The following is a 13,512-nucleotide window of genomic DNA, read 5'->3' on the forward strand; positions in this document are numbered from 1 at the left end:
TGAATTGTAAACTTCTGGGAAACAGCCGAAAATAACCGAATACTACTACATGTGGATATTTCCGTAATCGAAATGATGTATAGAAGCCAAGTATTGACCCTGGACACCATTTTGAATTCGAAGATGACCAGTTTCAGTTTCTGGAAACAACGAAAATAACTGAAATGCATTCAATAAATTTCCGGAATAGAGGTGATGTACAAAAGCCAAAAGTCGAGGATGTTGTCATTCCGATTAAACCAATCATCAATCAATGAATTTGAAATGTTTACAATTATTGAATTAAACACTAAAATAGGCGACCGAAGTTTTTCGGGTCAGCTAGTATCATATAAAAAAATTCCTTGGGTGATTTTTCGGATTTCTAAGGGCCAAACTTTAATCGCTTTGCGCTACCTCATTTTGGGTCCGATTGAGCTGAAACTTTGCACAAGGTGTTTTTTTCTACTGCTTTTTTCTGCTCTGCTAATTATGTGGAAGTTTGGCTTGAGAATTCCGCGTGCGAGTTGTTGGGATACATAATTGATAGTTTTATTACTTATGACAAGTTCTAGTGGGAGAAGTTTAATATCTGACGAGGTGCTATTGGAAAATCGCATACCTTGGTGATATAAAGTTTCCAACTTACCGATATTGTTTTCAGTGGTTGTAATTTGGGCTCCGTCGGTGAGTTTTGGGGTATGAAGCAGCCATCGCACACTGTTTCCAAAGCTGCAAAAACGTGATCGAAATTATTTTGACCCAAAAAAAAAAACAGATTTTAGAGCCATAGTACCTTCAGGAAAGTTGATCCATTTCCTGAATCCACTTAACAGTGATAAACGAGTTTTACTTTTTTCATATTTGCATATAAAAATTCACTTTGCTCGGCGAAGTTGTTGCACATTTCGTAAGAAACAACTTTGTCATAAACACCATACTTTTCAAAATCACTCTAAAAAGTTAAATAGCAAAATAGTAGAAGGGTGGTATCCAAGACACGACCGCATAGTTGACGTAGGACTACACTGCCTCTGTTTACATAGTTGACGTAACAACCAACACTATCATTGCGAGAAAAACGCGTTTTTGTTATTTCAACCCAAATCATTATACTGAGATACAATTTCAACAAAATAGTCTGTCAATTTCATGAAGATTGATGTTTGAAAAGAGGCCCCATGATTATACGAGTCGGACCGTGGTAATTGATCCAGAAAAACCGCTACGCCAGTTTATGCGAATAAACATGTATTTTTTTCACAGATTGTTCGCATAGCTTGGCGTAAAAACTTGACTACTTCCTACTCTGCCTCGCAGTTGATTCAGTTTTATCAATCGTGTTTCGGTCAAACGTCAGTTATTGTCCATCGGCAGTTTCAATTAGATAAACACGCACAAACACACATAGAAACACACACACACAAACACATGCATAAAGACTTACATTTACGCTAAGGTAATCGTTACATGGAAAAATGCAAACTTTGCAACACAGAGCCAGGACAAAGTTTTTCTTTGGTTCAATTTAGATCCCCAGACAATGCTAAACCTGCCGGATATGGATTACTCGTGCCTCTGATTGGTGCATTACATATGCATGTACATAAATTTGTATGAAAATTAGTATAGGAAAACTTTTGCGCATGTTTCTTCTTAGAGAGTTATCGATCAATCCAATTCCGGTAGTGTCAGGATTGTTTGGGCCCCAAATAGAACCTTAAAAGCGTTCTGGCAAATCGATTAAGTTTACCCACCATAATATACACACACATTTTAATTATTTCATCTGATGCAAATATCCACTAGTAGAGGGAAAGGACACGTTGACTTTATACCTTCCTGAGGCTGAGTGTTTTGTAAAAATATTGATATGCAATACAATTATTCAATCCCACTTTCCCCTTTATCCCTTTCCATGCAATATTTGTCGAGTTAAACGACTCAACTTAGACAAACAGACAGTAGTTAGACAGTCGAATAAAACGACTTAACATAAACAATTGCACCTTGTATGGAGTGACGCCAGTTTTTGCAACCAATTGGCAGTTACGCCAAAACGTTTTTCCGTTATTTCTCAAAAGTTCCAGAACAAAGTTGTTTTCTTTTTGTTTGTTGTGTATGTATCTTAGGGAAAGAAAGCTGAATCAACGAAAAAGTGCATTATGGTCATTTTGGCTCTTACGTCAACTATGTAAACAGGGGCAGTACAATAGTTTTATATTTCCCTTCGAGGCTCTGTTTGATATGAGCTCGTTTTACTTTTGGCACGGTTAGATTTTGGCACACATGTGCCAAAAACGAGCGATTATGTCTTAACACTTTTCTCAGTTTTCTTGATTATTAAAACCATTTTAAGCTCAACATCCTCCAAAAGAAGGGTATTCTAGTTCTTTATGTTGCCGAAGCGGATAACAGGGATCGGTAAAACGGTTCCTGGAATATGACTGGAACATGTGCCGGTAATATAATGATCATGATCTAAGCAGTACTAAGCCTCTAATTACTCGGGTAGTAATATCAAGTATCTAGGTCGTCAGCCTTAATTCATAAAGCGATACCTCAAACGTCTTAGAACTAAAACTAGTTCATTGGTGGAAATATCTATGAAAAAAAGTCACGAAAATGTCATTTTTGGCATGGTTCAATCTTGGCAACAGGAAAATTCTGCCGTGTCGTGTTTGGCAAAATCGAACTGGGTCTGTATTATGATTATTTATTTGCAGCACTCTATTTTAGAAGAAAAAATACTCTCTTTAACATTGATGAATACCATTCATTCTAATACAATCAATTTTCTTCAATACGCGAAAAGGCAAGCTTCTATACAGACCTAGGTTAAGTACGATTTAGTAGATATTAAGCTCACTCTCTGATCACCAAGCGGCAAAGATGTCACATGATAAAATTTTCCTCAGTTACAAGTTCATTGAAAAAAATAACCATAACAAATTACAGTTTTTAAACAAAAATGTATATTCACAGAAAATTTAAAATGGACATAAGAAAAACACAGTGTAGAGTTCAAAAATAAACAACGCATTTTATCTGTACAATGAATCTAATTTATAAATCATGCTATCTGCCTCTACCGACACGTACAGAATTTTGTTTTCCCCGGTGGCGCAGCGTATTTCACGGCACCCGAATGATCATATTGAATTCTGATATTTGCTACTATACGAAGACACTTCAAACAAACAAATCAAACGGCAATTCGATTGTGTTCCAGATCGCAAAACGATACCTACGCGTTAAACCAACACGCCCCACTGTGCGTCGACAGCGACAATGTAGTCTTCACTTGGCTTGGCTGCACACAAATGAATATCGAGTTCTACTGCACTGATAGACGACGAGTGACCAGCGCTCTTTTCATACATTGCTCGGTGCAGTACTATTGCCAGCATGTTTTCCTTCAAGACATCAGTTTTAATAACATTCTTCCAGCAGAACGTAAAACTGTCTGATATTGGAGGTGGTTACGAACTTTCAGAAAAAGCTTTATCTCCAAGACATCAAAATAGTCTAGGGTCATGGAAGCGAACATTTGTTGACCTATTGGGACGGGGAGATTCTGTCAAAAAATTTTTTTGCCACTGCTGTACAGGATATCAAAGCAGGCAGTTGGTGTCTACTCATGAAGTCTGTGCCAGGCATGCTCGCATGTGATTGGTACATTGTTGGTGATAATTCGACCTTGAAACTTTTTTTTTAAATTTCCACTGTTTAACAATGAAATGATAATGATAACTGAGGAATCACAAAATTGTCCATCATTTTATCAATTCAACGACATATTGATTATTGTAATGCATCATGTGGTTACATCAGTATTACCGTTTGAAATCTTTCATACCAACGTTACACCTTGGTTTTAGTTTTCGCAGAATGTATCTCGATATAGTGCGGTTAGACGTAGTCCTACGTCAAAATCGAATTCCTGTAATTACATGAGAAACAATCGAACTCTTTTATGAAAAATTCTCTGTAAGTTTCTATCGATCAAAACAGTAAAACGTTCACCACTTTTACATTCTGAAGTTCAATTGAGCTGAAATTTTGCATAGAGACTTTTTTCGAGAAGGCGATGCCCTACTGCTCAACGAAATTCGAAGGTCAAAATTCTTTTCCATCTTCTAATAAACAGTAATAACGAGTCTTAAAATTGAAAAAAAATTTAGATCAAAGGCTCTGGGGGTAGTTTGAACCCTAAACATCCACCCCCTTATGTGAACCTGATGTTTAGGAGATTCCATCTAATCTCATCATGGCGTGAAAAACTAGGATAGACTACTCATTTCATTTCATAGCCAAATTAAAATGCAATGTCCGAGTATTCAAATTTAAAAAATTATAATTATGAAAAAATATACACAACAATCATTTTTTTCATATTCACAGACGGTTCAAAAATAAAAATAATGTACGGAGTTTCGCATGCAATAATGAACAATATTTTATCCAAGTACATCTTCCAAGCGCATTATCGTTTTTTTTAACATAATTTGAAATAATTACAGAAACATTGAAAACGATTCAAATAAACGATTCAGTATCTAAATCTTCAATTAAAAATATATCATCTAGAAATTCAAAAAATTCAAAACTACTTAAATTATTTACACAATGATGAAATATCATTAGCATTCGGGTGCCTTGTCATAAGAGAACAATCGATAATGAAATTGAAGATGATTTGGCTCAGAAGAGCGTCGACAACCCCATGTTTCGAAAAAAAAAACTTTCGTTTTACGATTTAAATGCACTGGTAAAACATCAAATCTGGCAGGATAAATGGTCTAGTGTTCAAAACAACGAGTTAAGAATCATTAAAGGTATCGTTTCCGTTTAATGATCATTTTTTGTAAGGATTAGAAAGAAACCCGTGGTTCTTTGTGGATCAGGAATTGGATACTGTAATGTAACTCATAAACACTATTTAAAATAAAGACATAAGTACCTCCAGAGTACAGAATTAAAAAGAAATATTGGATTATTTGAAAGCAACTTTATAGCATGTATGAAGTTAGTACATAAGATATGTATGAAAGTTTATCTGAATTCTGTTGTAACCAGAAATTTTGATTTAATTAGTTTAATTTTTCAAATATTTATTCTTTGATTACATAGCATTTAGTGTAAAGAGCCGTTATTGTGCAGAATACCTTGAACAAATAAACGGAATCGATTATCTCGACAACCACATTTTATGCAAATAAATAAGTGTACTATTAAAGTCTTCTGTTATTTATTTTAATAAGATTATTTTCGTGAAACTCGAAAAGTCAATATAATAAAGAATCACTGCACTTTCGTAAGCATTTATTGTATCAATGTGATTAACTGACAAACATTTCATCGCTTTTGTGGAAAAACTACGAAGCTCGCTTTCGTTCCGAGCATTTTCCCGAGCGAACAATCAACAGTCCCATACAAACATCTCATCAGTGCCGCTTTCCAAGCCACCGACGCGCGTCAGTCGTCAAAATGTAGCGTGACGCGATTGCCGAAGACAAACGGTTGAATGATAGATGACGGATGATTGAGTTTGGTTTACCTCCGATGCCCGTCCTCACCCCGACCGCTAACTAACGCGATCGACCAGAATAAAAGAATCTACAAATCGGAGGAGTAAAAAAAAAAAACACGACAGTCAAAATACAGAAGATAAACGCGGCCGATTTTGATTGGTAGTGCCACGGTTTTCGGTTAATTTGATAATCGTCAATCGTTCGTTAGTCGTCACGCTCGTCGTCTCCGTATCGGGGATTTGTAAACCGAGGTAGCGGCCCGGCCAGCAGACCTAGATCCGATCCGATCACATTGCTATTGTCCCGCGGGACGCCATCTTCGTTCGTCATCAAAAGCCCGTCCGTCTGTCCGCGCGGACCCGGAATGGAAAGGAACTCCGGCTGGAGGTGACTTTGATTAATTCCATTTTGCGTTCTCTGACCTGTTGCTGTTGGCTTCGATCGGTTTTGATGGCCGTTGCTTTGACGGAACGGGCCAGGATCACTTGATCTCTCTCCGGATGGGGTAAATGGCTCTCGCGGCAAGTGATCCGCTGTCCGCTGTGGCTAATGAATTTCGGTCTCATCAGAGCGGGCTTTGTCTAGGTCGGGTTTTTGGGGAGTTTTCGGACCACTGCAGAACAACACTTGCTGAACCCAAGAGCGTCGACGATCCGTTTGTTTGATTGTTGTTTTCAGAAGAAAAATGAGCGATCCTCCTTTCGAAATTTGTCATTAATTTGATTCCCCAACAATGGGGCGCGTATTTTTTTTCTTTTCTTCTTCCAAAACTCATACGGTCAGCGTGATCATCATTTATCTCTTTATCGACTGTTTATCCAAATGATTAATCTAACCTGGACAAACTTTCCCGTATTAATCATAGCCAACGGATCGTTTGTCTTTGGTATTGTTCTCCGCGAACCGAAGGTCATTTTGCATACTTGCTAAAGAACTCTCCCATGACACTTTGATAGTTGAACAAAAATAAAAAAAAACAACAGTAAAAAACGTCCGTTAAACATACCATCAAAATACCGCCAAACGACTCATTTAGATTGATGAAGCAACGTCGAGTCCCGCCGGCAATGAGAAGGAATTTCCAGCCCTAATTACAAGCGCGCATTGTGTCAAGGAGCAAGTAAGCAAGTAAGCAGCAGCAACAGCAACAACTCAGGCTTATCGTCACCAGTGAAGACGTTTCAGTCCGTTAGGCAGCCCATCTGCACATGTCCTTCCATTAAGGCCGTTTGCTCATTCCGCTTATCGCACTTGTCCCATCCGTTCCCAGGAAGCAATTCTCACATTTCATTAGCATCTCATTAGGTCACAAGTGCCGTGAAAGTGAATATCAACTCGGCTGAGCGCGCGAACAAGTGCACCCCTCTCGGGCCTCGGGCTGTCCTTGTCAGCCGATTGCGTGACGATCGCGTTATGCGGCAATTAATCCTTCGTCGGTGGATTAATGTCGGTCGCGAGCACGACCACGGCATGACAGGGAAACTGCAGCACTCTAGGTATTAGCGCAAGGGGACACTTTTAGTCTGATGGTTTTTTTCTCTTTATTTATCCACAGGTGAAAACAGAAAAAAATGAAACAACAGAAGGTGTTGGCAAGATCGTAGCTGCTTCTGGAGTCAACGGGCACTAGTAATAAAATATTATATTCTTCCATTATGCAATATGTGTTTGTTAAGAAATATTTTCTGTCCGGGAATTGTTACCCAGAAAACTGTTTAATATTTTCATATTGCCATTCCACTTCAATAATTTGCTTGAATATTTTTTTGTCTACTTCCCATTCAGTTGAATTGAATCAACATGAATTGTAACAAATGCAATCGTAAAAAAAAATAAATTTATGAAAAATGACCAGTTACGTATCCGTGCAGTCCCCCCACGATTATGGATCACTTAAGAAGGTGTATGAATTCAAAATATCATTTCTGACCAATTTTATTGTTTATATGTAATCTATAAATGTGTTCAGTCACAAAAATATGTAATCCTTCACTTCATTGAGTATATTTTTGAATGTTTTGTGAATATTTCTCAGAAAATATATTTATTTCATAACTCACCAAATACACAATTATGGATCACTTTTGAGAGCGGTTCTAATTATGAGACAATTCGCATCATATTATGGATCAGCATATTAAAAACAGCTTTTGGCATCGAATTCATTCAATAAACTTTATTCAAATTATGTAATTTGAAGAAATAACATATTTCAAATCGTATTAAAGATCCCGCATGGCCTGGTCAAATTTTACGTGGCTTTTGAGGTTGCAATTATATCGAGAGTTCAGGTCTGTCGCTCCCGAAGGTAGAAATGACCCAAGCAACCAAAAGTTCCAATTTTCCTTAACAAATGAACTTAGAAGTTCACATAAAGTTCAGATTTAGTTCCGCGGAACTTTCTTGCTGAACAACAGGACACATTACTTACGAACCGAACTTCATTCTAAATAAAGTACCGTCGATACTTGAAGGCAACTTGAAAGATCATAAGAACCTGCTTGCTCCTCTTCATCGGAACCTTAAAGTTCACATAAAGTTCACTCGTGAACTTCAAAACCCCTGAAATTCAAGTTCGGTTAGCATCTTATCCGTACTGTTAAACAGCACGAAAGTTCAAAAGAGCTGCTTGCTCCTCTCTGTTGAAACCTTGAAGTTCACATAAAGTTCACACGTGAACTTTAAAACCACCAGAATTGAAGTTCGGTTTATATTTTATTCGTACTTCTAATCAGCACGAAAGTTCAAAAGAAGCTGCTTGCTCCTCTTCATTGGAACCTTGAAGTTCACATAAAGTTCACACGTGAACTTCAAAACCGGGGAAATAAAAGTTCGGTTAACATTTTATCTATACTTTTTTCAGCATGAAAGTTCAGAAGAAGTCTATGTCGTACTCCGTTTCTGCTTCAAAGTTCTGCTTCAGGGCTAGTGATAAAAATGAGTTTTTTTTTAAATATTAACGAAAAGTGGTTCATATTATTATGATCGGATATTTTTTTATCTAAATCGGAAAAGGAAAACGAAGCTATCACTTCAATAGGTTATATTTAGGTACATGAAAGCTTTCGATATCTAAACATTTTCATTTGTTGCCTTGTAGAAAATCAATTATAAATTCATTATAAATTTAAAATTATAAATTCATTATTAATTGCATTATGTTTGGAGGTTTGGTTTGGGGGGTATTGGAGGTTCGAATCCTTTTTTCAGACACCAAAGAGAGTTCTTTATGCCCAAGGCGCTGGTCGTTTTGACTACGGCAAACGGCATCTATTGGCCGAAAAAGTTTTAATCGATTTTGACTATTTATCATATTTTGTTTATAATGCTTACCAGAATAATTTTTAATAAACGGTTGGAACGAAAATATTACTTACACAACCTTTTTCGAATACATTACCAAAAAACTGCAGCAAAATCAAAACAAACTAGAGAAGTGTCAGACGTGAGTTCATATTGCGTTCCGCGTGTACTTTTTTTGAACTTGAAAGTTCGGATAAAGTTCCACGTCAGTCTTTCTGAACTTCTGAGTTCGCATGAAGTTCCGCGTGTACTTTATGTGAACTTCCAAGCTGAAAGAGAGGCCCGGTATGTTCCTATCTATGAACATGTAGGTAACGAAGAGAACTCAGCACATCAACTAAAATCGATGCTGACATCATATAGCGGGAACGGAGCAGGGGTATGCTTTTAGGCTTCGAAGAGGAAGGACTCGAGTTCGAAGCTTAGTGTGGTAGTAAGTTGCAAAAAAATCATGTAATTTGATAATAAATAAAGCCAGGCATTATTCTTCTGATCAAGAATTTATCCAGTGCGCGATGCTTATCGTGGAATTGAACTAACACAAATAATAAGAAAGGGAAATGACAATTAAAAAAAATGCTAGTTGCTTATTTTTATTTTGAGTGTTTTGAAGTTTTCTTTTCATGATCAAAAGCTTGGCTGATTAGACTATGAAATCTCCTTTTATCCGAACCTTTGGTTACTTGGGGAACCATTGTATACGGTACATCATAACAGTTTCGCGCTTTACATAGCTTTCCTGTCCCTCGTGCCTTGGGAAAAATATTTTTCAAAGGCTTAGCACTGTTTAGCTTCCGTTTGGAGCTTATAAGAAGTTGAGAGGGTGTTTTAAGTGGTGAAAATCACATTTGAATCGGAGTGTTCCATATTTATAGAGAACTATCTTGTCTCGGTCCCTATTATGGAACACTTAGAAAATAACTAGTTTTTACAGAAAAATCGTTATCAACCATCAACATTTTGATGAATCGTGAAGAACTTACCTTGATCTTTGTGTATGAGTTATTTTTTGCATGAGAATTAGCGATTATATCACATATGAACCTTATGAATGATGAGCGTGCTTCTTACGCTGATTGAGAAAAACGGCAAACATTTTGATAGATTATGGAAGACAATATTTTACGCTTATAAAAAACACATTAATCTAGGAATGAGAACGATGTTTTCCGTGTTCAAAGCTAGCAAATATGGCATATTTTACTGCAAAAATGTTACATGCCTTTGAACCGTTATTTTAAATGAGTTAAACAACTTCAGACACAAAAGTGATCCGTAATTGTGGGAGTTCCATAATTGTGGGGGGAGTGTATTTTACATGCTTGTACAGTAAATAAATCCAATGCAGTGTCACCGATGAGAAAAATTTGTCAAAATATTAAACAGTGAAAACTGGAAACTCCGCTCTCATTAATTACATACAATGGAAAATCGGCAGTTTAGAAAGAGCTAGAAAATACTCTTAGGAAATCTTTGTCAACTTGTAAACGAATTTCGGAGAACACTTTCTTTCATCCCAGTTGTAGGTTACGTTTGCTTGCAGCAATTTGCTGTGACTTGTCCCCCGAGAGTCCTTAATCATTACAATGACGGTATGGCCAAATTAGTCGGCGCCCCCGACATAATAGAAGTAACTAACATAAAAGACCCGGAGGACAATCGACAGAAAGGGGTAAACAGGGCAAAGAATTACCATAAAAATATCAAGTCACTTTTTCTTGCCTTGCAAGGTTTCATGCTGCTTTCGTTTGGCTTGTGCAGTGCACGCTGTGAGACGAATTTCCATGGTTTTTCGAGACACAAAAAAAAAGTATACCGTCTGCGGGGCGTGATGACTTTTCCGAAGGGGGAGCGAGCGCAGAGCTGGCCAATTTGTGTTAATATTTTTATGACGACACAAAGGATGCTGTTCCGCATTTGCTTGTTGCTGTTGCTCATTTTAATTCACCCTTCTACTGCTGCTGGTGATTTTGGTCCCGTTTGTCTCATCCGGTGTGGTGATTGGAATGGTATTAGGAAATTTATTGCTTCATTTGGTGCAACGACGCTAGCTTTTGCTAGCCTAGCAGCAAGCCCGGGTGGAAGTCCCTGGCCAATAAGGCGAAACGGAATTATTTATGGGCCTCAATGGTCACTTTTGTATAATTTTACGCTTTGTATGAATTTTTGACAACGTCTTAAGAAAAGGGTTTAGTTCCAATATTCCTTTAAAGCAATTCAAGGAATATTTGCATCCTTATATAAGAGTTTAAAGTACTGCATTTATCGATTGAGAAGACATTCTAAACAAATTAATTACATGCATGCTTCTTCCTTCAGCATCGTCATCGGTTTTGTGCACAAGCATAGCAAATTGATAGGAATGCTTTCAAAATCTCAGCAGCATTGAACCGTATGGGAATTAACAACAAACCAGAAATCAATAATTAATTTATAATACCATCTCAGATTTCCTTCCGTCTTTCAGTACCGTATCGTATCATGAGTGATGCAATGCAATTATCGAACGGTAGCTTGGAGACGCATCTTGAAGCCAAACCGGATGAGAACGAAGCGAACGGATATGACGCTTGGTCGCCCACATTTTAGATTGATACAGAATTGCTTTCAAGGCGAGGTCGACTTTGTTGCAGCGAGTTTGCATCTAATGGGAGTTCCCTAACGGATTTACGCCACTAGTGATGCTGTTATAACCATGCACGGATTCACGGGGAAGACAAATGCCACACTGCAGATTAATAGCGAGCTTATGCTTGGAAATTATTCATCACTATGCGCACCGGTGATTATCATATGCAGAAGCCGTCGTCGTCATCGTCGTTTGTCCCTCTGTCCTGGCAGGAGCTAAGCCGAGATATCATCGGAAGCTTATCGCGTGTTTCTCTGGTTCAGGCAAATCAAGCAGATGGGTACCTAAATGCAACCGGTATGACACTTAATCATTTATGTAGTTTCGGTTTACAGTGGCATGGCAGTGCAGCGTAATGCAGAAGTGGTGTGTTTTCTAATCGCTTTGGTGGTTATCAGTTTCGAAGCGGTGTTCTGCCGAAGGCGTCGTTAGCAACCAGCAAGCGTTTCTTCCGGTGGGAACCGGAGGATTATCAGCGGAGCTTGAAGAATGTGTTCCAAGGTGAGTATTTGTGATAGATAGTTCAAATTAATTATGGTGGATTGGTACAAAGCTACATCACATCAAATGATTATCCGTAGCACGACTCTGGTCGGCATTCCAGACGGGTTTGCTGGTGGTATAATTTAACTAAATTCAATTTGCTAGCTATGAAAAGTGCGTAAGAACTGGAGATTTGTAAAATAATAACAAAATTCCGTGTTACAAAAAAAAAAATTAATAAACAATAAAATACATTATTTCTTTCGAAAACATTGAATAAAACTAAATTTCAAAAGTTACAGGTTACGCAGATAAAACAGGTAATCTATTCTATTATCATCAGAGGTCCAATGAAGTAATAAAGAACACATCTTTTGCAGAAAGGTTCTTTGAAATTTGAAGAACCATATGCGAGAAATTAATGCTCTAGGACATTACGCCATCATTGAATATTATTTTTAATCGCTTGTTCCAGCAAATGAAATTCCCTAGCATGTGGAGCCGTCTCTTATGACTTCCGCTTTTAAACATGGTGATCGTAATTATTTATCGAGGAATCAGGAGCCTTTCCGCAGCTTCAATATTGTTGGAAATTTTACCGCGTGAAATTATGCTCGATGTCACCAACACGGTTTCATGCCTGAGCTATCGGTCACATGAATTTGAAGAAATTTATGTCGGAATGTATAACAAATATAAAAGGAAACGCGAAAGTCGATGCAATTTATACAGACTTGAAGGCAGTATTTGATAAAATTGATCATCGAATAATGCTACACAAGTTGCCACGGTTTGGATATTCTAATCAATTGGTATCCAATTAAGAATCACACTAGACGGATCATGAATTTCGGGTACGAACTAATGGTTGCGAATCACAGTTATTTACAAACAAGTTCGGAGTGGATGATTGGAATATTGACGGCGTTATGCTTACTAGAGTTACCTAAGTGACTAACTTAAGGATCCTGTTGGATTCAAAAATGAAAGTTGATTTGCACCGCTCAGGGTTGATATCTAAAGCTATAAGAGATTTTGGCTTTATATCCAAGATTGTTAAGGACTTTTTTGACCCTCATTGCTGAAAGGCACTGTACTGTGCAGTTGTACGACCAATTTTGGAAAATGCTGCTGAAGCAATGCATAGAAAATGAATGTACATGAATATTTTTTTTCAACATTATACCTATAGTTATTCTCTAGAACAATTTTTTTTCTTACGGAGTTCGGTGCGAGCACTCGATCTGTGCGGTTCGCTTTTTCAGTTGCTCCGGGTCTATTTATTAAGCGCTTTTGTTATCGGTTGCTGTAAAGTCGTGTACGGTTGAGAAAAGTAAAATCCCATTTGTTTTATTTATTTAGTCTTTCCGTTGCTTAATCGTAATATTATTAGGTGTAAAAGCTGGTCCCGAGGTACGATGCTGGCCTAACAAGCCAGTCGTCGTAGGTTCGAGTCTCGGCTCTGGAGAGACTGTTAGTGTCAGTAGGATCGTAGCGCTAGCCCCGCAATTGTCCTCTACATTAAACAGTTGGCTGCGAAGTCCATGTAATTAATAAACAGACGGTCGAATTCCGAATCGGAAT

The sequence above is a fragment of the Wyeomyia smithii genome, chromosome 3 (assembly GCF_029784165.1).
Source record: "Wyeomyia smithii strain HCP4-BCI-WySm-NY-G18 chromosome 3, ASM2978416v1, whole genome shotgun sequence".
NCBI classification, from domain to species: Eukaryota; Metazoa; Arthropoda; class Insecta; order Diptera; family Culicidae; genus Wyeomyia; species Wyeomyia smithii.